This window comes from Bactrocera latifrons, unplaced genomic scaffold, assembly GCF_001853355.1.
Source record: "Bactrocera latifrons isolate USDA-ARS-PBARC rearing strain unplaced genomic scaffold, ASM185335v1 scaffold_69, whole genome shotgun sequence".
Lineage (NCBI taxonomy): Eukaryota > Metazoa > Arthropoda > Insecta > Diptera > Tephritidae > Bactrocera > Bactrocera latifrons.
In genome coordinates this window covers 458163-466022 of record NW_017537367.1, presented here as the reverse complement: position 1 = coordinate 466022, position 7860 = coordinate 458163, and the positions used below count along the sequence as shown (strand labels likewise).

Genomic DNA, 7860 nt, shown 5'->3' with positions numbered 1-7860 from the left:
TTATAATATTTTTTAAAAACCGCGCTTAAAATATGCAAAGTTCGGTAAATCCTTTAAAAAAACTGTTACTTTTAATTAAAACAAACGATATTTTATCAGAAATCCTATTGAAATATTACTGTAAAAGTACTCTCTTCCTTTATATCAGCTATTATTTTTACTGCTATAAATTTTAATTGAGAGCACGCCTAAGTGTATGCAACATTTTCTTGAAATTATTTGTACGCCACACTTTCGGTAACGTATACGCAGTGGTGATTTTTTGATACGAACTGCTTTAATTAAATTTTTGATGAGTTAAAATCGCTCGAACTTCTTTAATCACATTTTTGATGAGTTTAAGTCACTATTGAGGATCACCATAAAATTATTGCTTTCGATACAGTACCTATAAACTTGCTTTTTCAAGCTCCTTACTTATTTTTTTATAAATCAAAATTAATATTAATAAAATTATAAAACATACATACATGTATGAATTTAAAAAACGGTAAGAAAGGTGTATAAAATTGCGTTTTTATAATTAGTGTAAACCGCTTTGTGAAAGCTCATAGTGAGATCTAGCGTACAAGTTAACATTTTCTGCTTACTGAAGTATGAAATAACCCAATTTTTTTCAAATATTTCTTTACAAAATGTCTTAGAATTTGAAATTTACAACGAAGAAAATTACTTTTTTCTAGTCAATGAAATTTAGCTGCATTATCCAAGCAACTCACAAATTCTCATGTTCTTCATTAATTTAGTAACATAAAAAATTTAGTTATGCTCGTATACTAGAATGTTCAGTTATTCAAAAACAATGTCGGATAAATAGTACAACATCTTTACCAACATAGTTTCTTTGAGGTTATCGAAAGTACTCTGTTATCAAAATCAAGCAAATTTGCTCAAATAAGTAGATACAAACACGCATTCATAGAACATACAGTGTACAGAGGTATATGCATAGATAAGTAATTATATCAGTTATTACGGTGCATTGCACTATATTCCTTCAATAGCAACAATACCACAAAACGCTACTTCGCCTATTTATCAACTAACTGCGATATTTTATTGAGTCACATACAATAAAAATTATTAAAATAAAAAAACAGCCATCAAATGATAAGAGCGTGAAAGCGAAATTTTCAAAATTTGACTTGAGTTGGATATAAAACTGGAAAATTTTCGACTTGCGCATATTTGATTGCCCTGCAACAACAACTAGGTGTAAATCATGTAAACGCGTCGCAGTCGAGGCAAATTCAGCCCATTGACGTAGTCCACATACACTTACCAACAATATTACGTGCAAACAAAAAAAGTATTTTTGCTTACTATTTTGCTCATACGCTAACTACTTTATCGTTTTTTGTTTTGTTGCTACCGAAGTTCTCGTCGCTGTTGATTACTTACTTAAGCCGACGAGCGTAAATACGACGATAGTCGAAGAGTAACAAACAATAATACCGCAATTCAATAACGTTACGGTGTTGACAATGTTTGTTTTTGCGTTTTATTATTATTGTTTTTTATTACTATTTTCTTGTTTTATTTTCTTGCCTATGCGAATGACTCAGAAATGTACTCGCTGCTGGCAGCCTTGTTGGCACAATTCACAGCCAGCTCCTCGCCACTATCGACCGACCGACTGACTTATTGACTAACGTCGTTCGGCTGATTGATGGGCTATGCCGGCTGTGTAAGGGTACACTGGCGGGTGGTGGCTGTTTAATGGGTGGAGTAGTGCACTGGCTGCAGCAATTTTTATTGACGTATGGCAAATGCAAGCATTTAAGTGCATACGTAGCACGCTTAAGGCTTTTACAGCTAGCGATAAGCAAACATGGAGTTGATTGACGAAATATGTCGATATGTATTACATGTAGATTTATGTATTTACATATACTTTGTATGTGCATATGGCGATTTACAGCAAGAAAATGACAATAAATCAGTAGTCAATATTTTATTTCAATTAAATGAAGGTTCCGCATCGCGATTATGGCAGGAGAGAACAATGTAGGAGGGTGAGCGTTTTTTATGCTATTTTTTGCTTTTGTTGTTATTTCGAAACAGATGTTTATTATTTATATAGTTTTATAGGAGATTTATGCGCTTTTCGATTTTAAGTCTTGGGGTATCAATTTAAAAAAGACACTAATAGCACGCTGGTCGATTATTCACGAATAATTTGAATGTCTTACCTCAAATTTTTTTGATTACTAAGCAAAATACAACAAAATAAAAAACTGACGTCAAGGAAATCGGATATTTAAGTATACGTATCTGAAAAAACTCGAACAAATTATCTCTTAACTAAAAATTATCCAAATACATTTTGCTATAAATATACATTTTGTTGCAGGTGACGGTCAAAATAGTACAATTGTGAAATTATTAAGAGCAATAGAAAAAATAGTTATAATTTAACAATTGTTTTATTAGCAATATAAAAATATGCAATTGTTAAGCAATCTTATCATTGTTATGACGGTAGTAATTATAGCTTGTTTGTATTTCTTATTTTTTATTGTTAAAAATACTTTGCGTAAATAACGTTGATAAGATTTTGTTTAGAATGCCGTGCGTAATGCCAGTGATATTACAAAAAAATACACAAGTGTGCACAAAATGCATTTTTACTTGCTATAATGATCAGTCGATCTAAAAATCAGTTCCTATAAAAATGCTATAATTTTATAGCAAATTTCTTCAATTAAATATTTCGTAATCTTTTGATTTCTGAGTTTAGTTGTCAAGCGAACTCCCTATAAAAATGCTATAATTTTATACAAAGTATTTATTTTTGCTTTTGAATTGTATTATATAAAAAATTAGTTAATTTAAAATAATCTTTAACCAGAAATCCCAAAACTAAAGTTCCTATAAAAGTACTAAAATTTTATAGCATAAATACTGAAAGAAAGGGCCAATTTATAAATCAAAAAATAAATCTTTTAATAAAGTATTGTATGCACATACATATGTATATACAAGCGCACTCTCGTATATCTTATCGAGTCGTATCTTTGCTTTTTATTTATTTTGTAATAGAGAGCATAGCCTTTTTAATATAAAAAAGAGTACATATGTATGTATGGGAGGTTTATCGGTTGGCATAACTTTTTAATTTACTTTTTCATACTTCAATTAAGCAAAGACGTAAGCCTTAAGAGTATTTAAAAAAAAAAAAGTAATAAGAATAGGTTCTAAAGCCAGAGAATTTAATTCAAAAAGAATATTGTAATCAATAGAGAAAAATGCCATCAAAATTTTTAACGAATAAAAGTTATGCGAATCTTGAAAAAACGAGTATGCATGTGTACATACTCCAATTGACACAGGTGCTAGCAGCCTTCTCTTCATATTTCTTTCTTTCATATACTAACTCATACCTCATGTACAAATACATAGATATGTATGTATACTTGTCGAAAATTTTGCTTCGCTATAATAAAAATAAAAATTAGATCATAATTCGCTTCGTAGTCGCATAAATTAAATTACACAGCGACTTTAAATAGCGCAAAAGCCCTTGGATCAGTTTAATGATATTTCTTGTTTATTTTTTTTTATACTATTTTACTCACACGTATACATATAACTCATATGAGTATAAATGTTTACAAACGTTGACTTCAAACAATATAAAATAGCACAGCTGCTGATAGGAAACGCTTACAGAGTTATAAGGAAATACATTACGAAATAAAATTTATTATTTACATACTATAGAATATGAAATTTCGTAAGAAATAGTGAGCGTCAAGTTATAAGAGTGCCAATGAGGTCGCCATTAGAATGTGGCGCCTAACTTTGTAAACAAAAAGCGGCGATAACGATTATGAAGTGTTGAATACAAATTACTTTGAAATTAGATGAAATTTGAAATTTAATGAAAAAAAATATTTCGCAGAAATTTAAAAAAAAATTTCTGTGGTTTCTGGATTTTTTCTCAGCTTTTCTGTGAGTGTGTGAAGTTCAATTGATAATTGTGGATATCAATCACAAACTTGTTATGAATTTAATTTGAAATTACTTGTCATATATATCATACCCATATCTTGGAGAATATCGACTGGTATAAACAACTGGTATAATTTTTTAGTTAGATACAGTTAGTAGTTTTAATCAGTTAGTTTCGAAATTCGAAAATTTTGAGAATAGTGAACATAAAAAAACTGGTAAAAATGTAATAAAATGGTATAATGATGAGTTTGATTTGTTTATATTCTATTTGCCGTAACTTTGGGAGTATCGAATAACTTTATTGGTTTCTATAAATAGCTTCGAAATTCCAAGCCTTTTCGAGCAGTGAAGACAAAAAAAAAACTAGTATAAATTTAGTTATTTAAAAAATTTTTTTTTTGATTTTCTCAAATCAACAGCATTATCGTGAGTAAAAGTTTTTAAATTAAGCAATAAAAAAATATATTTTTTTGTTACTAGATATGTTTTTTTGTACTCAAAACTAACCTTTTCTAATACAAATTAGTAACTACGGATATATATTATGTACATTGCCATGACTGCCAGCTATTGCTCATAAGTACTTTAAATTCGTACCTAATTCCCACCTTTGAGTGGCGAGTCTACGATTTTTAGCATTATGTGAAAAATTAGACGAAAAAGCTAAACGTTTTTGGGAGTGCACTTAAAATGCTGCAAAGGGGTGTGTCAAGCAGCCAGCTAGCATTAATGATACACACACATGAAGCAAAAACAACAAAAACAAAAGTTAATCAAATCGAGAGCTATGCCACATTGTCTTTCTAACAAACTAACTGTCCGTCTGACTTCCTTGCAACATTCAATAACTGCCACACTGTCTGCCTGACGCTAATATAGCCATGTCTACATACACTTATATTAACAGTATGCATGTATGTCAGTCGTAATATGGCGGTAATAACATTGCTGACTCATAATGTTTGCCAAAGCATTCAACTTGAGTGGAAATAGCCTTAAAAGTAAACACAATTGTTTGGCTAAATCTATGCGCTGTTGTTGTGGTTGTTGTTGATAGTATTGCAGACAGTATACTCAAGCTATTCGCTAAGTATACATTTGCGCCGTGTACTTGAGCTTAGTGGTGTGAGCTATTAGGCAATACGCAATTATGATTTTATGTATATTCGCCTTATACGAAATGATGGTGCGTCTGGGTAAGCGGAAATTAGACGGTCAAAAAACAAGTACAACGGCAAAATTATAAATTTCAGTAAACAGTAGGGTGCTTTGCAACATAAATATGTATTTTAACAGTAGTTTATGTGTCTGAACACCGAAGCTACTTGAAGCTTATCTCTGGTTAAGCTACGATTTTGGCTAATTATCCACTTTGTCAGCGCTTAAAAATGCCGGTGAGTCGTAGCAGTAGCTACATAGTGCGCATTAATAACTTTGATGGCGTGGAACAATGCGCTTTCACACGCTTGCGGCTACCGTTTTTGTCGCCGGTTCGCATTTTCGTGCGAACTAATTACGATTGTTATTGGCGAAAATAAGCATTACTGATACAATAAAAATAAATTACGTATAATAGCGCATAACACAATACTTGACTAAGCCGGCGAATAATTACGCGAAGCGATGATTAAGCGCCGTCCAAAGCAACACATTCTGAATGGCGACTGTAAAAGGAAATGTGGTGGTGCGCATGCGTGACTCGCAGACGATCTTTTGCTTACTCACACGCAAATACAGAATGCTTTCGATGTGAATGAATGAATGTGGGCTGGCGACAACGCATCGGAAGTAAATATTAAACAAATTGCTTACATTTACATGCATACATACAAAAATATATACATACATACTTAGAAACAAATAAACACATGTAGATACCTTTATATGTGCCTTGCTTTTACTCATTATGAATGCTGATGAATAATATAGCACCGCGTCTAGCGCGCAATTAGTGGGTGACAGCGCGCTCTTCATCGCAAAGGAATGTCAGCTATGCACGCGCTAGTATTGTCACCAGTCGTGTGGCGCGCTGCAAGTTGCCGCCAAATGTTGCACGCATCACGCTGCCCAAAATGCGCAATGACGCAAGGTCTGCCAGCTGTCTGTCTGAATGACCGCCAGTTTGCGGCCGCTAATGCACCAACAGCCGCGCGCTGATGACGTGTTGCGGTGTCATCACTTACATACATGGTCGGCGCTGTTGCATCTTGCTCGGAAACGTGCTACACTTGCGAGTTCGTGAAAATTCTTACAGTTTTATGCTTACAGCTCATCTCGATTGGTTTGCTTTGTGCGCTTATTCTTAATTGAACGTGATGATTAAGAATATTTTGGGGATGACTCTTAGCGCAAACGGCACGCACACATACACGCTTGTCACTTGCAGCTGCAACATATCAAAAATACGATTTCATGCATATGCGAGTGTGTGTGCTTGTGGGATTATCAGGCGATGAGCTGGCTGCGCTTTAGCGATATGCATTTAAAAATACATAAACACATACTTATATGTCACATATCTATAAAATTAAGTAGTCAGCTTTGTTGTTGGCTATAGGCGCGCGCATTCAGCAGGTCGCCGTTAATTTGACCGACTGACGCATAAAGGCAACAAGCAGCAGCTGTCGGCGTGGCGAGTATTGGCGTGGCGTCATGTGCGCCAGACAGGCATGACGCAGGCACACACTTTCGGATGCTACTATTTTGTTCACACGGCGTTTTGTTCTCATTACACACATTTTATGGCTTTGTGCTGTCTGCCGTGTGCCGACTCAACCGAAATGTCCTTCAGATTTAAGCGTTACAGTAAATACTTGCGTATATAATTATAATATGTAAGTAAATGCGCGTAGCTTCCTCGTACTGTAACCGGTGGCATGCTGATATTTAATTGAAAAAAAAGCAATATTTCTGTTTATTCTGTAATTCTTGCTATGTGATCTTAAAATTCAAGACTCATTTGATTTTTTTCTTAAACTGTTTTTGTTGATATTTTACGCTGCCGTTTGTGACGCTGACTCATGCGCAGTTTGCCTTAATTGTTATTTATACTTAATTTATAGCGACTTTTCGTAAGCGCGCTGCTCCTTGCCTTGTTCTGCGTTCTTTCACAATAAACCCCATTCATGTCCATATTAAAAATAAAAAAAATAAAAAGAGTTGACAAGCAGCTGACTCAAAGGCACTCACGCGGCGCTGTGATTTACTTTTAACCCGTGAGTAACAGCCCTGCTACCATACTGCCGTAAACATACACCTTCGCTTTTTTAACTTCAAATTCTCACTACTATTTTGTTTATTTCTCATCTTTCTTATTATTTATGCATTATTGTATGTCTTCTTTTCCGTTGGCTTTGCATAAGTCATGGTCAAAACGCGTTTTACCAACAACTCATACAGTTTTTGGCACTGATGCTATATCTCACAGTAATTTTCTGCTGTTTTGTGTTGGAGACAGATGCAAAGTGGCAGTAAAAATGGAAAGGTAAGGAATGGCAAAGCGCAAAAACAGTAAAAGTCAGCAGCAGAGAGGGAACATATGTAAATAAAATCATAAGAATAACAATGATGCAATGAGCAGCTTGTAGCAGGTGGCAGCAAGCCATACACACATGCATGTATAATATATAAACATATGGTGTTAGGTAAAGCGGAGTGTGTGTGAATGGACGATAAAGTGTTGGCTAACAGCAGGTAAATTTACACCGATCGCAACAAGAGCGGACCTAAAGGCAAGACCGATAGCAAAAACTATACAATTGAATTTACAGTAAGGTGAGTAATGACTAGTATGAAGAAACTTATATTTTGTGGTGATGACGAATAGGTACAGTGGGGTGGAATGTATTGATTAAAAAAAAAGTATAAAAAATATGAAAAAATTAAAAAAAAAAATAATAAAAA

At 33.7% G+C, this 7860-nt stretch overlaps 1 protein-coding gene across 1 annotated transcript in view; it reads right to left on the bottom strand.

Moving 5' to 3' along the window:
* Nucleotides 1-7860, bottom strand: part of LOC108975730 (dual specificity protein phosphatase 15) — a 48434-nt gene that overhangs the window by 1944 nt on the left and 38630 nt on the right. The window lies entirely within an intron of this gene.